The 23244-nt window shown below is 42.9% G+C and overlaps 1 protein-coding gene and 1 pseudogene across 8 annotated transcripts in view; one reads left to right on the top strand and one right to left on the bottom strand.

Annotated features, from left to right (window-relative positions):
- NCK1 (NCK adaptor protein 1) overlaps window positions 1–23244 on the top strand; it is an 88450-nt gene that overhangs the window by 28390 nt on the left and 36816 nt on the right. The gene's annotated exons all lie outside the window — the stretch shown is intronic.
- Window positions 39–199, bottom strand: LOC127483065 (small nucleolar RNA SNORA70; annotated as a pseudogene).

The following is a 23244-nucleotide window of genomic DNA, read 5'->3' as shown; positions in this document are numbered from 1 at the left end:
AACAGCATGAGGTCAAAAAGTGAAGGTTCACTGGAAAGGGCAGTCTCCAAGGGTTCTTGGGCAAACTTTGCAGGCAACAGACTGGGTACACTACCAGGAAGGCTGCTGTTGGCTATTATGGCAAGAAATTTTTTTTTTCAATTAATAAAAGTGATATAAGCACAGAGAAGACATGAGTAGGAATTGGAGTTAAGTGCAGCAGTTGCTATGAACAGTATTTAGGGTGGGTATTTGGTGCAGCAGTTAAGACATATGGGATGCCAGCATAGCAGGCAGTGACTTTGCCTCCTATGCCATAACGCTGGTCCCTATTCTTTTTTTTTTTTTTTTTTTTTTTTGACAGGCAGAGTGGACAGTGAGAGAGAGAAAGGTCTTCCTTTTGCTGTTGGTTCACCCTTCAATGGCCATTGCGGCTGGCACACTGCAGCCGGTGCACCGCGCTGATCCGATGGCAGGAGCCAGGTGCTTCTCCTGGTCTCCCATGGGGTGCAGGGCCCAAGCACTTGGGCCATCCTCCTCTGCACTCCCTGGCCACAGCAGAGAGCTGGCCTGGAAGAGGGGCAACTGGGACAGAATCTGGCGCCCCGACCGGGACTAGAACCCGGTGTGCCAGTGCCGCAAGGTGGAGGATTAGCCTAATGAGCCGGTGCGCCGGCCCCTATTCTTATTTATTGTGTAAAGTCTTCAAAAAGTTCAGAGGGGTCCATGCTGTGGTGTAGCAGGTAGAGCCACTGCCTGCAGTGCTGGCATCCCATATGGGCACTGGTTAGAGTCCCAGCTGCTCCACTTCTGATCCAGCTCTCTGCTATGGCCTGGGAAAGCAATGGAAGATGGCCCAAGTGGTTGGGCCCCAGCACCCAAGACCAGGAAGAAGCTCCTGCCTCCTAGCTTTGGATTGGCCCAGCTCTGGCTGTTGTGGCCAATTGGGGAGTGAACCAGTGGGTAGAAGTGTGTTTCTCTTTCTCTCTCTCTCTCTCTTTCTCTCTCTCTTTCTCTCTCCCCCCCCTCCCTCTCCCCCCTCTCCCTCTCCCTCCCTCCCTTTTCCTCTCTCCCTCCCTCCTTCTCTCCCCCTCCTTCCCTCCCCTCTGTGTAACTCTGACTTTCAAATAATAAATCTTCAAAAAGAGTTCATAGAAAATATGTATTATGGAAAAACTATGCATAGATTTCAGAATTTTTGCATTGAAACTTTTTTATTTTTTTACAGGCAGAGTTAGAGAGAGAGAGAGAAAGAAAGGTCTTCCTTTTTCCGTTGGTTCACCTCCCAAGTGGCCGCTACCGCTGGCATGTTGCAGCTGGCGTGCCCCGCCTATCCAAAGCCAGGAGCCAGGTGCTTCCTCCTGGTCTCCCATGCAGGTGCAGGGCCCAAGGACCTGGGCCATCCTCCAGTGCCCTCCTGGGCCACAGCAGAGAGCTGGACTGGAAGAGGAGCAACCAGGACAGAATCGGGCGCCCCAACCAGGAATAGAACCCGGTGTGCCTGCACCGCAGGCGGAGGATTAGCCTAGTGAGCCGCGGCACCGAATGCATTGAAACTTTTAATTTCAACTTTCCAAAGATTTTTTAAAGTGCCCTTGTTTTGGTGTGTGTGTGTGTGTGTGTGTGTGTATTTGGTATATATATGGAGTTACTGTCTAATTGGTACAGAGTCCCAGTTTTGCAGATGAAAATTGTTCTGGAGCTAGGTGGTGGTGATGGCTTCACAGCAACATTAATGTACCTAATGCCATGGAACTGTATACCTGAAAATGGTTCATATTGTAATTTTTATGTATATTGTATAAGTTTGCTAGGGCTATCTTAACAAAGTACTATAGACTGGGTGGCTTAAACAGTAGAAATTATTTTTTTCACAATTCTGGAGGCTGGAAAGCCTGTCATAAGGTGTCAATGGGATTGATTTTTCTTAGGCCTCTTCTGGGCTATTAGATGGCCATCTTCTGCCTGTCTTCACATGGTGTTCCCTCTGTGTCCATGTCTCCTTTTATAGGGACACCTGTTATATTGGATTGGGGCCCACCCTAATGACCTCATTTTATTTCAGTTAATTCTTGGAATATCCCATGTCCAAATACAGTCCCATTCTGCAGTACTGAGGATTAGAACTTCAGTGTATGAATTTTTGAGGGACACAATTCAATCCATAACATTTATTTTACCAAAATATTAAAATAACTTTAAAATATAATTACACTTCATTATAAGCCCATTTATGTTTAATTGCTGTACAGTACAATAAGGATTTGATCAGTTAATGTGCTTACATGTTTGTTATGTTAATTAAGACATTAAGTTCTTCATTGTGATGTACTTTTTCATTGTTGGTGGTTTATACCATAATTATCTGCTCATAATTCAGCAAGAGTATTTATGACTTCACTTTAGTGGTGACAAATAATGGCTCTCTACTGCAGTAATATAAACTGTAATATTCTTCAAATTATAGAATGGTGATATGTTCTTAATGTAATCTAGGTTAGTGTATCGAAATTCAGAGGGGTAATAAGTAAAACTTTGTGAAGCCTGACAAAATAATTATATAGGGAGTAATGCCTTCTATATAGAAACCATTAATAAGTTTGTTGAAGAAATAGAATTATAGTTGAGGTTTATTTTGAGAGCAAGATTTTTGCTTGAAATGATTTTCTTTATTGTTCCTTGACTCAGTCTCCTCATAGTCTATAGTAATTACTCAGTGAACAACTGTGGAGTGAATAAATGAGTGAATTTTGGTATGCATAGTACTTTTGTTTTTGTTATATTTTTGTGCTTTCTCATATTGGTGTTTCAAACTGATTTTTCCAAAAGTGGGTAGAATTAAATGGTATTTTATGTAACAATATTTAAAAAAATAAAACCTCCCACACAGTTTGATTTTTAGTAGGCTTTATTTTTTATTTATTTTTTTGACAGGCAGAGTGGACAGTGAGAGAGAGAGAGAGACAGAGAGAAAGGTCTTCCTTTTGCAGTTGGTTCACCCTCCAATGGCCGCCACGGCTGGTGTGCTGCGGCCGGCGCATCGCGCTGATCCGATGGCAGGAGCCAGGTGCTTCTCCTGGTCTCCCATGGGGTGCAGGGCCCAAGCACTTGGGCCATCCTCCTCTGCACTCCCAGGCCACAGCAGAGAGCTGGCCTGGAAGAGGGGCAACCGGGACAGAATCCGGTGCCCCGACTGGGACTAGAACCCGGTGTGCCGTCGCCGCAAGGCGGAGGATTAGCCTAGTGAGCCGCGGCACTGGCCAGTAGGCTTTATTTCTGACTGGCCTGTTTCCATTTTCTTAGTGGGGGAAGTTGTTGCATAAGTTTTTTTTTTTTGTTTTCCATTAAAAAGAGTGTTTAACAATTTGTGTGTGTGTGTGTGTTTAACAATTGAAATTACTTCACAAGGTAACTAGTCCTTAAAGTCAGGGGCGTATGCTTTGGTATAGCAGGTTAATCCGCTGCCTGCAGTGCTGGCATCCATATGGGTGCCAGTTGGAGACCCGCCTGCTCCACTTGCAATCCAGCTCTCTGCTATGGCCTGTGAAAGCAGTAAAAGATGGTCCAAGTTCTTGGGCCCCTGCACTGGTGTAGGAGACCCATAAGAAGCTCCTGGCTTCCTATCAACGCAGCTCTGGCCATTGCGGCCAATTGAGGAGTGAAACAGCAGATGGAAGACCTCTCTCTATCTCTCTCCCTCCCCCCCCTCGCTGCTTCCCCCTCCCCCCTCCTTCCCCCTCCTTTCCTCCCTCCCTCTCTCCATCTCTGTAACTGAGTTTCAAATAAATAAATAAATAAATAAATAAATAAATCTTTGTTTTAAAAAAAGTCGAGCAGAACAGTATTATCTTATGCATTTACTTATCCTTTCACATTACTTATGGTATATTGAAGTTAGTTATTTGAGGATTGCTTCCTCCCCTTTATTGTTTACTGAGAGATCTGCACCTCAGCCAAACTTCCGGACTTAGTCACTTGGGTATTGTTACTTAGCTGATTCTTATCAGAAACAGGAAATTGTGAAGTTATGTGTTAACTGCAGAAGATTTCAAAATTGCATTTCTGGTAGCATCAGAGATTTCTCATTAGAAATTTTTTCGGCCGGCGCCGCGGCTCACTAGGTTAATCCTCCGCCTTGCGGCGCCGGCACACCGGGTTCTAGTCCCGGTCAGGGTGCCAGATTCTGTCCCGGTTGCCCCTCTTCCAGGCCAGCTCTCTGCTGTGGCCCGGGAGTGCAGTGGAGGATGGCCCAAGTAGTTGGGCCCTGCACCCTCATGGGAGACCAGGAGAAACACCTGGCTCCTGGCTTCGGATCAGTGCGATACACCAGCCGCAGTGCGCTGGCTGCGGCGGCCTTTGGAGGGTGAACCAACGGCAAAAAGGAAGACCTTTCTCTCTGTCTCTCTCTCTCACTGTCCACTCTGCCTGTCAAAAAAAAAATTTATTTTTTCTATTTACTAAAACATTTAGCTCTTATTTTTCCTGAATATAACAACTGGTTTGCCAGAAGGGTCATGGTTATCTTTATCCACACATGTATAAACAGTACCGTACCTTGGAGTTTACAAATGATTGATTAAATGATTTGACAAATAGTGTTACTAATAGCTACAACTGATGAATTTGTGAAAGATTGGGAAAAACTGTGTTTTAGGGATTTGGTATGGTATCATTTGCATCTAAGGGTTACTAAAGTGGATTTTTTATGAGTTCTACACAGCCAAAATAATTCCTGAATATTAGGTTGTTAATTTCCTTTTTTACTATGGATTTCAGAGGCTGCAAGAAATTTGGTAGTATTGTATAACATGTAAACATTTGAAAGATCTGCACAATTCAGTCACTATATTTTGTAATTATACAGTGGTATCATGAGTAGATTAAAAACAGATTTATTCGCAAAAGACACATCAATGAATGTTTTTTGCTCTGTTTACATAAAGTAAGACTCACACTTTTAGGTGTGAATGAGATTTGACACATACTTAGCTTGACTACTGCCATCTAAATACAGAACAGTTCCATCATTCCCTTTGAAGAAAAAATAATTTCTTCCTGCTTTGTAGTCAAACCCTTCCTCCACCAATTTACCTGTGATGATTGCTGACATATTTTATCTGCCTTTGTAGTTTTGGCTTTTCTGGAATGTCATATATCGCCTTTGAGTATGCTTTTTCACTAAGCACATGATGTTTCATGCTTACTCCTTTTTATTTCTGAGTAGTAGCCTGTAGTATGGATCAGTCATAGTTTGTTTATCCATTTATCTACTCCACTTTTAAAGGGCATTTGAGTTTCCAGTTTTTGGTGATTGTAAATAGAGCTGCTATAAACATTCAAATATAGGCTTTTAGGTGAACACATGGATTTGCTTCACTTTGGTAAATATCCAGGAATGAAATTGCTGGATCATATGGTTAGTTGGTATGTATTTAAATTTACAAGAAACTGGGCCGGCACCGCAGTTCAATAGGCTAATCCTCTGCCTGGGCCAGCTCCCCGGGTTCTAGTCCTTGTCAGGGTGCCGGATTCTGTCCCGGTTGCTCCTCTTCCAGTCCAGCTCTCTGCTGTGGCCCAGGAAGGCAGTGGAGGATGGCCCAAGTGCTTGGGACCTGCATCCGCATGGGAGACCAGGAAGAAGCACCTGGCTCCTGACTTCGGCACCGTCCGTAGCGGCCATTTGGGGAGTGAACGAATGGAAGGAAGACCTTTCTCACTGTCTCTCTCTCTCTCTCTCTCTCACTGTCCACTCTGCCTGTCAAATAAATAAATAAATAATTTACAAGAAACTGCCAACCTGTTGCCACAGTGGCTGTATTATTTTACTTTCCTACCACCAGTGTATTGAGTTCCAGTTGTTCTGCATCCTCATCGGCACCTGGTATGGTCAGTTTCTTTTTTCTGTCTTTCAACTCCCACTCCTCCCTCCCACCCTCCCTCTCTGCCATTTAATAGCTGTGTAGTGGTATCATTATGTGGTTTTACTTTGCATTTTTGTAATAAATAATGATACTGAAGACTTCCATATGCTTATATGCTATCTGTGTATCTTCTTTTGTGAAGTATCTTTTCAAATACTTTGCTTACTTTAAATTGGGTTGCTTGTTTTCTTTTTGTTGAGTTTATTTGAGAGGCCAGAGACAGGTACACTCGTACCCACAATAGTCAAGGCTGGAGCAGGCTGAAACTGGGAACTGGGAACCCCAACCCAAGTCTTCCTTGTGGATAGTAGGGACCAAATACTTGAGCCATCAGCCTGCTGCTGCCCAGTGTGAGCGTTAACAGGAAGCTGGGATTGAGAGCAGAGCTGGGTCTTGAACCCAGGCTTCCCAGCCATTCTTTGCCACTTGGCCAAATGCCTCCCTATATTGTCAAGTTTTTAGAATTCTTTACATATTGTAGGTATAAGTCCTATGTCAGATATGTGATTTATAAATATTTTCTCCCAGTCTGTAGTTTATCTTTTTCTTTTCAGGGCAATTTTTTCCATTTTTTTTAAAAAGGTATGTTTATTTATTTGAAAGAGTTACAGAGTGAAAGGGAAAGACAGAGAGAGGGAGGGAGGGAGATATATCTTCCATCTGCTAGTTCACTCCCCAGATCATCTCAACAGTCAGGGCTGTGCCAGGCTGGAGCCAGGAGTTTCATAAGGGTCTCCCATGTGAGTGGCAGGGACCCAAAGACTTAAGCCATCATCCCCTGCTTTTCCCATTAACAGGGAGCTGAATCAGAAGTGGAGTAGCCAGAAACCAGGGCCCATATGGGATGCCAGTGTTGCAGGCAGTGGCTTTACATGCTACGCCACAACATAGGCCCTAAAGTTTATATTTTGATAAAATCTAATTTATCACTTTTTTCTTTTATAGATAATGCTTTTAATGTAGTATTATGAGCTCTTTTTAATCCAAGGCCACAATGATTTTCTATGTGTTCTTAAAATTTTATAGTTTTTTTTTTTTTTTAAGATTAATTTATTTGAAAGGCAGAATGCCAGAGGGAGAGAGAGCTTCCAAGTGCCGATTCACTCCTTAAATGGCTGCAACTTCCAGAGCTGGGACCAGGAACTCCATCTGGGTCTTTCACATGGGTGACAGAGGCCAAGTACTTGGGCCATCATCTGCTGCCTGCTCAGGCACATTAATAAGCAGTTGGTCAGAAGCGGCATAGTCATGACTTGAACTGGCACACTGATATGTCACAAGTAGTGGCTTAACCTGGTGTGTCACAACACTGGCCCAAGTTTTACAGTTTTTTTTTTTTTTTTTTTTTTTTGACAGGTAGAGTTAGAGAGAGAAAGGTCTCCCTTCCGTTGGTTCACTCCCCAAATGGCCACTATGGCTGGCGCTGCGCCGATCTGAAGCCAGGAGCCAGGTGCTTCTTCCTGGTCTCCCATGCGGGTGCAGTGGCCCAAGCACTTGGGCCATCCTCCACTGCCCTCCCGGGCCACAGCAGAGAGCTAGACTGGAAGAGGAGCAACTGGGACTAGAATCCGGCACCCATCTGGGATGCCGGGTGCACCGCAGGTGGAGGATTAACCTAGTGAGCCACAGCGCTGGCCCCTGCAGCTTTGCTGTTAAGTCTGTAACTATTTCGTGTTAAATTTGTTTAAAATAAGAAGTTTAGGTCCAGGTTCACTTTTCTCCATATGGATAGCCAGTTTTTCACCAGTTGTTGAAGGGGCTGTCCTCCATTGAATTGTCATTTTACCTTTGTCAAAAATAAGGTGGTAGTATTTGTGTGGGTCTGTTTTTGAACTCTGTTCATGTAGGCACTGCTCACAGTCTTCATTGTGGTTTAGTGAGCCTGTAGTTAGGATTGAGAGATCAGGTAATATGAGTCCTCCAATGTCCTTCCATTTCAAAATTATGTTAGCTATTGTAATTCCTTTGCTTTTCCATTAAAAAAAAAAAAAAAAAAGGTTGAGGGTTGCCAAGGAAAAGGTGCTAAGTGGTGATAAGAAAGCTTGGTCCATGTATCTAGGTTATTTGTCCTTGTTATTTGCTGCTTATCTGGAGGAAAAACAAACATCTTTTTGACAGGAGGCAGTGGTCCAAGTTAGGCCCTTACCTCCCACAAAGACTGGCAGCAGAAGCAAAAGTTATCTCCTTAATTGTTTGCATTTCAAAGAGATAGCTTTCAAGTTCTGGAGAAGACAGTTGTGAACCCTAGAAGACTTATATCACAAAGGAGTAGAGAAAGGATTATAATTGCAAGCTTTCTATTGTACCTTTCTTAAGAGGGGCTTCAGAGGCCTCTATTTGCCTACCACCAGATTTTGTCTGGAAGAAGCAATAACTTCTCCTGGCAGAGTTGAGCTTTCTCAGGCAAAGAACTTAAGGGGAATGGAAGCCTCATCTTAGGGATGTGGCCTTGAGCCCTTAGTAACTATGGTAGTGTTTATTCAGGTTTATTAGGGTGTGTGGAGGGGGAATGGGGAAGGAAGGTGGTGGACAAAATCATTTGTTCTGAAGGTCTGAATTTTATAGACCGAAGTTGAGGCCTCCTTGAGAAGAGGGCCCAGAGGAGCTTTACTACAGTTGGGTCAAAGAGAGAGTCATTGTTATGGGTTACTCACGCCAACTCTTTTCTCATGGGAATATTCTCCATATTCTCTGGTTTCTCTAGCTAGGAAGATTGGGTTCTCTTGGAGTTTCAGTCTCCCATATCCTTTGCTTTGTTCTGGGCATAACTGTACCTACCTTAATGGTGAAGTGGTAGAAGAGGAAAAATTATTGGATTGCCTCTCTGCCCCTTTGTAGCTCCTGATCTCCTTTTCTGTTTGCTATCTTTAAAGGAATAAATTTTCTGTTGTGGCTTTTTTTTTTTTTTTTTTTTAAGATTTATTTATTGGAAAATCAGAATCAGAGAAAGGGAGAGACAGAGCTCTTCCGTCTGCTGGGCCACTCCCTAAATGGTCGCAAGGGCCAGTGTGGGCAAGGCCAAAGCCAGGAGCCAGGAGCTTATCTGAGGTTTCCCACGTGGGTGCAAGGGCCCAAGTATTTAAGCCATTTTCTGCTGTTCTTCTCAGGCCACCAGCAGGGAGCTTGATTGGACTTGGAGCAGCCAAGACACACACACGTGGAATGCCGGCATGGCAGGAGGCAGCTTTTACCCCTATGCCACAAAGCTGGCCCCTCTTGGGGTCCTAATGTACATGACATCTCCACCATTGTGGCAGTAGTGCAGATCCACACCTGAGGCTGGTCTGAGAACAGGGAAAAAAGAAAAAAAAAAAAAAAGTTGCTCCAGAGATTTAACCCACACTCTGTGCTCCCAAAAAGCCTTTTTTTCCTTTTTGGCCAAATGAGCTTTTGAGGTCTTGTGATTTGTTTTCTTTTTTTCTTTGTGATTTCACCCACTGTAAAATTTCCTGTTCTCTCTGCCTTTGGGTAAAGCGAAGGGAAAAAAGTGGTGTAGGGGAAGGTGGTAATAAAATGTATCACTACTGTATTGGTCTTTTTGAAATTAGAATTCCCTCCCCAATCTGCTTATTATTTACAATCTTCAGATTCCTTAGGCAGTTGCTCTTTGTTTTTTTCCAGAAGTGTTATTTATAATCACGTAGAGGAGTTACAATGGGTTTACTCCCATCTTCCCCAGAATTAAAAATACTTAGACCAATGAATTTTGCAGTGTAAAAAGTTCATTAATACAGTTTTAGTTTCTGTGTTGGTAAGAATATCTCTAGCTATCTGAAGATACTTTTAAAATGTTCTTCCTTTTTCCAACCACATACCTGTGTGAGGCCAAGCTTTTTCATATATTTCTACCAAATTATATATTGCAGTACATGAAATGTAGAAACAAATATGATAAATACTTGTTTTAAGTCAGACATTAAATATTTGCAAAATTTTAATATTTTCTTTTCACCAATGGTTTTTTTTTTAAATAGAATTATTTCATTAAATGCTAAAATGTTTGGTATTTATGATTATTTTTAATTGAATTAGTAAATGTCCTTGCAGTTTCTCAGTTTTAATTCTTATGATAAATATTGGAAGATATAACTTACATAAGCAAAGTCTTTGGAATTCTCAATTTTTAAGTGGAAAGAGATCTTTGACGCCAAAACTTTTGAGAATCACTGCTCGTATTACTTTTTTGTTAATATAATACTTGAGACAAGGTACTTATGAATTGATGTAATTTTAGAGCTTCAATTTCCAAATGGCTTTGGCCCTGGTGAGAGACCCATTGGTGGATGGGGATGGTAGAGTATAACAGGAGGAAATTGTGTGGTGAGCCAGGAAGCAGAAAAGGCTGCGCCTCTTGTACAACCCTCTCCTTGAGAACTGCTTTCCATAGACATGCCCCCAGTGACCTAAGGATCTCCCACTAGCCCTTACCTCCTAAAGATTTCACTACCTCCCAAGAGCGCTACCCAGGGGAGCTAGCCTTTAACATTGGAGGCACTAGTGGGGAACATTTGGTGGTTTCTGTGTGCACTCCTTTTCTGTTCTGTAGGAGGCAACATGGTAATTGAAAGTACATGGAGAAGTGAAAAGCACATGTATTTGACTTTCATTTTCCACTAGTTGCTTTCCAAGATCGAAAAACCATTTTAACCTTTTAGCCTATGAATCATACTTTATAAAGTAAGGATAATACTTTAAAGGCTTATTTTACAGGAAATGCTAGGCTAATACCTGATTAAAAAAAACAAACAAACAAACAATTTCCAGTCCTTGTGAGAGAATGCAAACCTCTGATCTTAAGCCTGTGGGTGTTCTCCAACTTAATCTGTTGATCCCTGCCCAGGGAATGGTGTAACTTTTAAAGGTATCTAGAACAGTAAGTTTCATGTTGTTCTTATTGACATATTGAAAAAATTGAGTTTTCAAATTCAGACTTGGGTCTTATTCAGATCAAGAAAAGACAAAGAGTATGAACAGTGATTGTGTACAGGTCTAGTTTGGAAATCACATTGGAGCTGAGTTTAAAAAACAGATTGAGATCAGGAAATAAGTCCAAGAAGAATGGCAAGAAGGATGTGAGTACTATAACCAGAGACTTCTATCTAGTCTGAGGTCCATTGATGTTGGTTTAATCAGAGCACAGCAAGCAGCCATTGAGAATCACAGTCAGCAGTTAAGATTTTGTAAGGGAAATCCAACAGTTGATATCAGGTAGAAATTAGACAAGGGTTTGTAAAACTCATGGTCTCAGATGCCAGGTGTGTGGACACAGGGACAAAAGGATGTGAATCCAGGGGCCGGCACTGTGACATAGCAGGTGAGGCCACACTGCCTGCAGTGCTGGCGCCCCACATAGGTGTCAGTTCGGATTTCAGCTGCTCTGCTTCCAATCCAGCTCTCTGCTGTGGCCTAGGATAGCAGCAGAGGATGGCCCCGGTCCTGGGGACCTTGCGGGGAGTGGGGCAGAGGGGGCACTCCTGGTTCCTAGCTTTAAATCGGCCCTGCTCCAGCTGTTGCAGCCATTTGGGGAGTAACCAGTAGATGGAAGACTGTTCTCTCTCTCTCTGCCTCTGTCTCTCTGTGGCTCCGCCTTTCATATAAATAAATGAATCTTGAAAGAAGGTGCTGCCTTTAAAAAAAGAATGGATGTGGCCGGTGCCACGGCTCAATAGGCTAATCCTCCACCTGTGGCGCTGGCACACCGGGTTCTAGTCCCGGTCAGGGAGTCAGGATTCTGTCCCTGTTGCCCCTCTTCCAGGGCAGCTCTCTGCTGTGGCCTAGGAGTGCAGTGGAGGATGGCTCAAGTGCTTGGGCCCTGCACCTGCATGGGAGACCAGGAGAAGCACCTGGCTCCTGCCATCGGATCAGCGTGGTGCTCCGGCCGCGGCGGCCATTGGAGGGTGAACCAACGGCAAAAAGGAAGACCTTTCTCTCTGTCTCTCTCTCTCTCACTGTCCACTCTGCCTTTCAAAAAAAAAAAAAAAAAAAAAAAGTGAATCCAGTTCATGAAATCAAGAACAAGACTCAAGGAGCATCCAAGTGCAAATATTGTGAGTGTAGTTAGAAACATGGACTTGATGTTTTAGTAGATGAAAGTAGAATATTAATGGACTACCTTTATATTCAGTGTTCTGGGCTGGATTAAAGTGGAATTACTTCATATTTAATTTATAAAAATTGAATTAGGTTAAAAGAGAGTAAAAGAAAGGACTGTTAAAATAGTGCAGGTGTTCTTGTTATCCATCACTCAACTCTTGATTGTCTGATTATGCATGAGACGGGCTACATCATTGTTTCCTTAACTGACCTCAATTGCTGCCCTTCCCTTCTGGTAGTGTATGTATCTCATCTCACTGTGATTCTTGTTTTAAAGTTACGTATTTTCAAAAAAAATTTTTAAAGATTTATTTATTTGTTTGAAAGAGTTACACAGAGAGAAGGAGAGGCAGAGAGAGAATCTTCCATTCTGCTGGTTCACTCCCCAGGTGGCCGCAATGGCCAGAGCTGAGCTGATCCGAAGCCAGGATCCAGGAGCTTCTTCCGGGTCTCCCACACGGATGCAGGGGCTCAAGGACTTGGCCATCTTCTACTGCTTTCCCAGGCCATAGCAGAGAGCTGGATCAGAAGTGGAGCAGCTGGAACTCTAACCAGTGCCCATATAGGATGCCAGCACTGCAGGTGGTGGCTTTACCAGCTAAGCCACATTGCCGGCCCCTCAAGTTCTTTTATCATGTGTTTAACTGAAGAAGTGGTCATACAAGGAAAGTTACAAGTGGGTTTTAAGCATTTTAATTTTACTTGAAAATCAGAGGAAAAGAGGTGGAGAGAGAGAGCTTCTACCAGCTGGTTCCCTCTGCAAATGCCTGCAGCAGCCAACCAGGCCTGGGCCAGGCCAAAGCTGGAAAAATGGGACTCCATCCAGGTCTCACATGTGAGTCATAGGGATCCAAGTACTCGAGGCATCACCTGATGCCTCCCCATTGTGCATTAGCAGGAAGCTGAAACTGAAAGTGGAGCTCTGATCTTTGATGTGGGTGTCCCAAGTGACATCTTAACTGCTGTGCTAAACACTTTTTGGTGATTCTAGTTTAAAGCAAATCTAGTTTTGTATCTGCTTACTTTCCTTGCATATCTTTTCCACTCCTCCTTTTCCCATGTTTCTTCTTCTTTATTATTTTTTTAAGGTTATTTATTTACTTGAAAGGCAGAGTTACAGAGAGGCAGAGACAGAGAGAAAGAGATCTTCCATCTGCTGGTTCACTCCCCAAACGGCTACAACAGCCAGAGCAGGGCCAGTCTGAAGCCAGGAGCCAGGAACTTTTCTCTGGGTCTCCCATGCAGGTGCAGGGGCCCAAGGACTTGGGCTCCATTGCTTTCCCAGGCCACAGCAGAGAGTTGGATTGGAAGTGGAGCAGCTGGGACTCTAACCAGTGCCCGTATGGGTTGCCAGCACTGCAGGCACTGGCTTTACCTGGTATACCACAGTGCTGGCCCCTCCTATGTTTTCTTTTTCTTTTTCTTTTTCTCTTTCTTTCTTTCTTTCTTTCTTTTTTTTTTTTTTTTTTTTGACAGGCAGAGTGGACAGTGAGAGAGAGACAAAGGTCTTCCTTTGCTGTTGGTTCACCTTCCAATGGTTGCTGTGGCCAGCGCACCGCGCCTATCCGAAGGCAGGAGCCAGGTGCTTCTCCTGGTCTCCCATGGGGTGCAGGGCCCAAGCACTTGGGCCATCCTCCACTGCACTCCCTGGCCACAGCAGAGAGCTGGCCTGGAAGAGGGGCAACCGGGACAGAATCCAGTGCCCCGACCGGGACTAGAACTCCGTGTGCTGGCGCCACTAGGCGGAGGATTAGCCTACTGAGCCGCGGCGCTGGCGCCTCCTATGTTTCTTAATAGCTAACTTTTAGATTGGTTTCTTCCTTTTTATAGTACATTTTAGAAGAGTTAAGTAATGTATAATGATGGTGAAATTTTCAAACTTATCTATGGAGTGGAAAGTGGAACTTCACCTGTCTTACTACTAATTGAGGTTATCACTGTTTACAGTTTGATGTATATCTTCCCAGAACTTTTAATGGATATGCAAACATATGGAATAGGAGTTCTTTTCTAAATAGAATTATAACGAGCATGGAGCCAGCATTATGGGGTAATGGCACTGCAGGCGGTGGCTTTACCCATTACACCTGCGCGCCGGCCCCTCACTTAGTATTTCTTGAACATTGTTTCATACCACTACAGGTTGAATGTCCCTAATCAAAAAAATCTGAAATCCAAAATGTTCCAAAATATGAAATCTTTTTTAAAAGACTTGGTTATTTGGAAGAGGGGGAGAGAGAGATCTTCGATCTGTTGGCTCACTCTGCAAATGGTCTTACAGCCAGGGCTGGGTCAGGCCAAAGCCTGGAGCTCTATCTTGGTCTTCCTTGTGGGTGGCAGGGACTCAAGTGCTTGAGCCATCATTTGCTGCTTTCCAGGTGCTTTATCAAAGAGCTAGATCCAAAACCAAGTAGCTGGGACTTGTGCCAGCACTCTGATTCTAGATGCAAGCTTCCCAAGCGGTGGCTTAACCCCTACAATACCTGTACCATAAAATTGAAACTTTGTGATTACTGGTGGGACACCAGAACTGGAAAATTCCACCTAGCCTGATGTGACAGATCACCATTTCAAAGTGCAGATACGCTAAAAATATTGTATTAAATTATCTCCAGGCTACTGAATATGGTGTATGTGAAAACAACAAATTTCAGTTTAAGGCTTGGATCCCATCTCGAAAGTCTCATTTTGTATATGCAAATATTTCAAAATCTGAAAAAGACCCAAAACAGAATTATTCTGGTTCTATGCATTTTGGATAAGGGATATTTAACCTGTACTTAACATTTAGTAAAAACACTGATAGTTTATATTTTATTCTTAATTTTCCACACATATTTGTGATGCTGCAACAAATATACACATGATTTTTTGGATACCTGCATCATTTTTTTCTGGATTATATAGATGACTGTTTCTTTAATATTTTATTTATTTATTTGAGAGGTAGAGTTACAGACAGTGAGAGGGGGAGAGAGAGAGAGAAAGGTCTTTCCTCTACTGGTTCACTCCCCAAATGGCCGCAACGGCTGGAGCTGCGCCAATCCGAAGCCAGGAGCCAGGAGCCTCCTCCCGGTCTCCCATGTGGGTGCAGGGGTCCAAGGACTTGGGCCATCCTCCACTGCCTTCCCAGGCCATGGCAGAGCTGGACTGGAAGAGGAACAACTGGGACTAGAACCGGCACTCATATGGGATGCCGGCGCCGCAGGTGGAGAACTAACCCACTGCGCCATGGCGCCAGCCCCATAGATGACTGTTTCAAAGAAATGTGCATTTAAATTTTTGACAGCTTTTGGAGCCAGCACTATGGCATAGTAGGTTAAGCCTCTCCCTGCAGCACTGACATCCCATATGGCGCCAGTTAGTGTCCCAGCTGTTTCACATCGAATCCAGCTTTCTGCTAGTGGCCTGGGAGGGCAGCAGAGGATGGCCCAAGTGCTTGGGCCCCTGAACCCACGTGGGAGACCCAAAGGAAATCCTGACTTTAGATCAAACCAACTCTGGCCATGGTGGCCATTTGGTGAGTGAACCAGCGGATTTAAGACCTCTGTGTCTCCCTCTCTCTGTAACTCTGCTTCTCAAATAAATAATTTTTTTAAAGATCTATTTTACTTATTTGAGAGTTACAGAGAGGCAGAGGCAGAGAGAGAGATAGGTCTTCCATCTGCTTGTTCACTCCCCACGTGGCTGCAACAGCCAGAGCTGCGGTGATCCAAAGCCAGGAGCCAGGAGCTTCTTCCGGGTCTCCCACGTGGGTGCAGAGGCCCAGGACTTGGGCCATCTTCTACCGCTTTCCTAGGCCATGGCAGTGAGCTGGATCGGAAGTAGAGCAGCCGGGACTTGAACCGGCGCCCATGTGGTATGCTGGCACTGCAGGTGGCAGCTTTACCCACTATGCCACAGTGCTGTCCCCAAATAAATAAATCTTTAAAAAAATTTTTTGACCGCTTTTGCTTAATTGGTCATCAAAAATTTTTCATCTATGGGTAGGCATTCAGTCTAACCAGTTAAGATACCCGTGTCCCATATTTGAGTTCCTGCCTTCATTACCTGGCTCCCAACTTCCACTTCCTACTAATGCAGATCCTAGTTGATAGTGGTAATGGCTGAAATAATTGGGTCCCTGCTGCTCATGTGGGAGGCCTGGATTGCATTCCTGTCTCCAATCTGGCCCAGTTCCAGCCAAGGCAGGCAAGCATTTGGGGAATGAACCAGCAAATAGGAACATTCTCTGTTGTGTTTCTGTGTCTGTGTCTTTCTATCTCTCCAAAAATATATATATAACCAAGTTAAATTTTTATATAATCAAACGACAAACTAGAAAAACAGTAAAGCTGATATCATAAATGGTGATTACTCTGACTCCATGAAGAACTTACAAAAATTGAAAAAGAAAAGCCGTACCACAGGAGAACAGGCAGAAGATCTGAATAAGTAATCCATACAGGAAAGTAAATGCAAACACCTAAAAACGAGAAAACATGTGCAGTCTACTGTAAAAAGAGAAATACAAATAAAAAACTATTCTAAACTATTTTCTCCTATCAGGTTGGCACAAATCCAAAAGATTGACAACATAGTTTATTGGAGAGGCTGTGATACTATAGTCCCTGATATATTGTTGAGAATACAAAAGGAAAAGTATATGGATAGGGAATTTGGCAATATCTCACAAGATTATTTATTTATTTATTTTGTATTTAAAGATTTATTTTTATTTATTTGAAAGAGTTAGGTCTAGACAGAGAGAGAGGTCTTCCATCTTCTGGTTCATTCCCCAGATGGCTGCAACAGCCGGAGTTGCGCCAATCCAAAGCCAGGAGCCAGGAATTTCCCCTGGGTCTCCCCCATGGGTGCAGGGGCCCAAGCACTTAGGCCATCTTTTACTGCTTTTCCCAGGCCATAGCAGAGAGCTGGATCAGAAGAGGAGCAGCCAGGATTAGAACTGGCGCCCATATGGGATGCCAGCGCCTCAGGCCAGAGGTTTAACCTGCCGTGCCACAGTGCCAGCCCAACAAAATTATTTAAATCTTAGTTTCAACTTTGAATTCAGAGTCATAGAAGAATACTAAGGTATACTCTCAGAAAAACAGTATATTTGTATACTAGTATGAGGGTTCTTCAAAAAGTTCATGGCAAATGCATATTAAGAAAATGTCACAGATTTCAAAATTTTTTATACCAAAATAATTACACTTTTTCACACACTTTTTGAAGTACCATATCATCTGAGGCAATTCATTGTATCACTATCAAAAGCACAAAAATAGAAATAACCCATTATCCATCTTTAAGCTCTAGTTAAAAAAATGACACTTTTGTAATTATGAAATACCCTGCAGTTTTTAGAAGTAGTAGGGAGTGTTAGCAAGAAAATTTCATATACTGCTATGGAATGATCTCCAGCACGCATTGTTAAGCTTAAAAAGCAAAGTTCAATGGATATAGCTTGTCTTTCTGTATGTCTTGTGAAACAGAGATGAAAATTAGAAACTCTTATTTTCTTATATATTGTATGCTTTTCTTGTATTTTCAAAAAGAAATAGGACTGGGGCCAGCACTGTGGCTCACTTGGTTGATCCTCTGGCTGCAGCGCCGGCATCCCATATGGGCGCCGGGTTCTAGTCCTGGTTGCTCCTCTTCCAGTCCAGCTCTCTGCTGTGGCCCGGGAAGGCAGTGGAGGATGGCCCAAGTGCTTGGGACCCTGCACCCGCATGGGAGACCAGGAAGAAGCTCCTGGCTCCTGGCTTCGGATTGGCACAGCTCTGGCCGTAGCGGCCATTTGGGGAGTGAACCAATGGAAGCAAGACCTTTCTCTCTCTCTCTCTCTCTCTCTCTCTCTCTCTCTCACTGTCTAACTCTGCCAAGTAAAATAAAAATTAAAAAACAAAACAAAACAAAACGTAAACCATAAAATAAAAGATGTGCATTCCATTTGAGTGCCAGTTCTTGTTCTGGCTGTTCGACTTCCTTTCTAGCTCCTTGCTAATGGCCTGGGAGAAGTGTTGGAGGATGACCTAAGTTCTTGGCCCTTGGCACCCTTGTGGGAAACCCAGATGAAGCTCTTGGCTTATGGTCCCTTCGGGAGTAACCAGCCAAATGGAAGATTCTCTCTCCCTGTCTGTCTCCCTCTCTTTGTCTCCCCCTCTCTCTGTAATTCTGACTTTCAAATAAATAAAAATTTTTTAAGTTAAGATTTATTTATTTGAAAGGTAGAGTAAGAGAGTGAGATATTCCATGTGTTGTTCACTCCTCAAATGGCCACCGCAGCTGGAGCTGGGCTGGCCAGGAGTCAAGAACTTCTTCCAAGTCTCCTACATGGGTGGCAGGGGCTCAAGGACTGGGGCAGTCTTCCACTGCTTTCCCAGGCACATTAGCAGGGATCTGTATCAGAAGTGGAACAGCTGGGACTTGAATTAGTTCCCCAGTGGGATGCTGGCATCTAAGTAGCAGGTCTACTGGCTCTGCTACAAAGCTGGTCCCCAATAAATCTTGTAAAAAATTTAAAGGTTGTTACCTTATGGGAGGAGAGAAAGAAAGAGATGGGAGCAGACCCCTGAATCTATTTTGCTAAATAGTTTGGATTGGAGAGCTAAATGTCTTACATAATTATGAAATAATAAAGACATTCCTTGCTCATAGATTGGAAATTTTAATATAATTAAAATACATATATATTGCCTAACCCAATCTACAGATTCAGTGGAATCCACATCAAAATATCAATATCATTCTTTACAGAATTAGGAAAAACAATCCTAAAGTCACATAATCACAAAAGACCCAGAATAGCCAAAGCAATCCTGAGGGGAAAAAGTCAAGCTGGAAGCATCAAAATACCTGACTTCAAAAGCATAGTAATTAAAACAAAGTAGTACTGGCATAAAAACTGACACAGATCAGTGAAACAGAGTAGAATCTAGAAATTAATTCATGTACATAGAGCCAGCTGATTTTGACAGAAGTAATAATCTCTTCAGTAAATGGTGCTGACAACACTGAGTGTGTGTGAGTATGTGTGTGTATAGGAATAAAATTAGCTCCTTAACTCTCACCATATACAAAAATCAACTCACATTGGATCAAAGAACTAAACTTATGACCTGATACTGTGAAGTTGTGGGAAGGGGAAGTACTTTAAGGCATTGGTGTAGGTGGTGACATGACCTCTTGGATAAGATCAAAGCACAGGCAACAAATGCAAAACTAGACAAATGGGATTATATCAAACTCAGCTTTTGCATGTCAGGAAACAACCAATAGAATGAAGAGTCATCCAACAGCTTGTCTGACAAAATATTAATATCCAGAATATATCAGCAACTCAAAAAAATCCAACAACAGCCAAAAAAAAAAAAATACAGTTACCAAATGGGCAAAGGACATGAATAGCTTTCAAAAGAAGAAATACAAATGGCCAAAAAATATATGAAAAAATGTTAAGCATGACTAGCCATCAGGGAAATGCAAATCAAAACCACAATGTCATTTCACCCTTGACAGAATGGGTGTTATCCAAAAGACAGCAATAAATGCTGGTGAGGATGTGGAGAAAGGGGAACTCTTAAACCCTGTTGGTGGGAATGTAAATTAGTGCAGCCACTGTTTAAAACAGTATGGAGATTTCTTTATTTATTTATTTTTGACAGGCAGAGTGGACAGTGAGAGAGAGAGAGACAGAGAAAGGTCTTCCTTTGCTGCTGGTTCACCCTCCAATGGCCACCACAGCCGGCGCGCTGTAGCTGGCGCACCACGCTGATCCAATGGGAGAAGCCAGGTGCTTCTCCTGGTCTCCCATGCGGATGCAGGGCCCAAGCACTTGGGCCATCCTCCACTGCACTCCCTGGCCACAGCAGAGAGCTGGCCTGGAAGAGGGGCAACCGGGACAGAATCCGGTGCCCCGACCGGGACTAGAACCCGGTGTGCCAGCGCCGCTAGGTGGAGGATTAGCCTATTGAGCCGCAGCGCCGGCTGGAGATTTCTTTAAAAAAGTAGGAATAGAGTTGCCATGTGATCCAGCAATCCCACTATTGGGTATATACCCAAAATGAGCATGTATCAGATACTTAAAGCACCATGTTTTTAGCAGCACTGTTCACAATAGCCAAAATATGGAATCAACCAAGATGTCCATCATCAGATGAATGGATAAAGAAAATGTGATGTGTACACACACACACAAAATGGAATATTAGTTACAAAAAAAGAATGAATTAAAAAAATTTTTTTTATTTGACAGAGTTAGAGACAGAAAGGTCTTGCTTCTGTTGGTTCATCCCCCAAATGGCCGTTACAGCCAGCGCTGCGCTGATCCAAATCCAGGAGCCAGGTGCTTCTTCCTGGTCTCCCATGCGGGTGCAGTGGCCCAAGCACTTGGGTCATCCTCCACTGCCTTCCCGGGCCACAGCAGAGAGCTGGACTGGAAAAGGAGCAACCGGGACAGAATTGGCACCCCAACCGGTACTAGAACCCGGGGTACCAGCACCGCAGTTGGAGGATTAGCCTAGTGAGCTGCAGCGCTGGCCCCAAGAATGAAATTCTATCATTTGCATCCAAATGGTTGCAACTGGAAGATAACATGTTGAGTGAAATAGGCCAGACATAGAAAAATAATTACTGCATGTTTTCCTTTATATGTGGACACTAAAACTTAAAAAAAAAATGAAATGCCTATGTGTATCAGTTTTGCTGCAAATACAGTATTTTTTTTCAAACTTTGTTTTAAATCTTTTTCAAATTGTTACTTGTATACTAATATAATTTTAATTATATTTGACCATTAAAGTGTACTATATGAGTGAAGTTGAACATCTTTTCGTTTGTTGTTTAAAATCCTTGCCTATATTCCTGCTGAACTATGGTCTTTTTACTTTTTATTTGTTGAACTCTTTAGTGCAACTTGAACTCTTTGACTGTAATGTAAATTAAAAATTATGTTATGTCAAAAATGATAAATACTGTTAAAAATAAAATGAAAAATTTTTTTAAATTGCATTTTTAAAAGAAATTGATCTTCAAAAATATAGGAATAAATGAACTTAACTGTCTATGCAGTTGGTGTTATAACCACACAAAGGCCTATATTTTACCTCTCCCTGTAGGATCTGTATATTAGGGGAATCAATTAATGAGGCAAGGTTATTTATAAAACATTCACAGTTTCTGAGAGTAGGAAGAGCTACCAAATCATTTTGAAAATAGTAAATCCACAGGCCAGCGCTGTGGTGTAGCAGGTAAAGTCGCTGTCTGCGATGCTGGCATATGGGTGCCAGTTCATGTCCCGTCTGCCCCACTTCTGATCCTGCTCCCTACTGCTGTGTCGGGGAAAGCAGCAGCAGATGGCCCAACTGCATGCACCCATATGGGAGAGCTGGAAGTAGCTCGTGTTTTCAGCCTGGCCCAGCCTCAGCTGTTGTGGCCATTTGGGGAGTGAACCACAGCAGAAGATCTCTGTGTCTCCCCTCTCTCTGTGACTCTGCCTTTCAAATATATAAAATAAATCTGAAAAAAAAAAAAAAAAAAAAGTAAATCCAAGCAATGATTGTCCTTGGGTGATAAAACCTTTGCTGTGCAGAAGTTAACATTTTTTCATTTTATAGTTTATATCGAATCATGATAGTTAAAAACTTACTGGCATCAAGAATATGGAAATATTATTTCTACATTTTTTATCTTCAATCATTTTCTTATAATAATGAGAGTTTTGAGAAATTATAGATCCACATGCAGTTATAAGAAATCTTAGAATTTACTGAGATAAACAGTGTCTCCTTTACCCATTTTCCCTAGTGATTATGTCTGACAAAAGCACAGTATCACAACCAGGATATTAACGTTGATACAGTCGAGATGTATAACATTTCTATTACCTCAAGAATCTCTCAAATTGCCCTTTTATAGCCATGTTCACTTCCACTTGCTCCCCTCCCCTTTTAGCTCCTGGAAGCTGCTAATCTGTTAACCATTTCTGTAGTTGTTTTTAAAAAAGATTTATTTACTGGAAAGGAAGAGTGAGACACAGAGGTATTCTATGTGCTGATTCAGTCCCAAATGCCCAGAACAACCAGGGTTGGGCCAGGCCTAAGCCAGGAATTCCATCCAGTCTCCCCCATGTTGGTGGCAGGGATCCAAGTACTTGACCCATCATGTTTTACCTTCCCAGGCACATTACCAGTAAGCTGGATTGGAAGCAGAGTCCCAAGGACTTGAACTTGCACTCTGATGCATAATATGGGTGTCCCAAGCTTAACTCAATTGAGCTATAACACCTGCTCCCAAATTCTGTAAATTTTCATCTATATTTTTGATCATTTCAAGAATGAGATATAAGTGGAATCATATGTTAAGATTAGCATTTTCATTCAGCATAATTGTTTAGGAAGTCATAAAGGTTGTTTTGTGTATCAGTCATTTGTTCCTTTTTTTCTGTTTGTTCATTCATTCATGGATGTGGAAGAGAGAGCAACTGGGGAGATAGGGTATGGAGAGAAAAGTGTCTGCATCCACCAGTTCACTCCCCAAATGCTCGAAGTCAGGAGCCTGGAACTCTATTTAAAGAGTCTCCATTGTGGGTGGCAGGGGTCCCTACACTTGAGCCATCTTCTACTTCCAGGGATGCATTAAGGTGAAGCTTGATGGGAACTGAAATTCAAACTGGCACTTTGATATGGTATAAAGACATCCCAAGTGGTGTTTAACCTGGAGCACAATGTCTACCCCTGTTTTTTCTGTTTTGGTGTGGATGTGCCACAGTTTAATCATTCATCTGTTGAGGGACACGTGGGTGGTTTCTAATAGGTTTGGCTAATACAAATAAGATGCTATAAATACTCATGTAAAAGTTTCAGGTTAACATAAATCTTCATTTCTCTTGGATAAATTCCCAAGAGTGTAGTTGCTTAGTTGTTTAGTTGCCAGTTGCATGTTTAGTTCTGTGAGAAACTGCTTAACTTTTTCAAAGTATCTATATCATTTTGCATTCTCATTAGCAATGTATGAGCCATCCAGTTAGAACATGTCCTTAGGGGCCGGTGCAGTGGCGTGGTGGGTAGGGCCAGCGCCTGCAATGCCGGCATCTCATATGGACGCCGGTTTAAGTCCCGGCTGCTCCACTTCAGATCCAACTCTGCTGTGGCCTGGAAAAGCAGTGGAAGATGGCCCAAGACCTTAGGCCCCTGCACCTATGTGGGAGACCCAGAGGAAGCTGCTCCTGGATCCTGGTTTCGGATCAGTGTAGCTCTGGCCATTGCAG

This window comes from Oryctolagus cuniculus, chromosome 4, assembly GCF_051225735.1.
Source record: "Oryctolagus cuniculus isolate XC-2025 breed Fujian yellow rabbit chromosome 4, ASM5122573v1, whole genome shotgun sequence".
NCBI classification, from domain to species: domain Eukaryota; kingdom Metazoa; phylum Chordata; class Mammalia; order Lagomorpha; family Leporidae; genus Oryctolagus; species Oryctolagus cuniculus.
The sequence above is the reverse complement of the archived record's forward strand: the minus strand, read 5'-3'. Positions and strand labels throughout refer to the sequence as shown.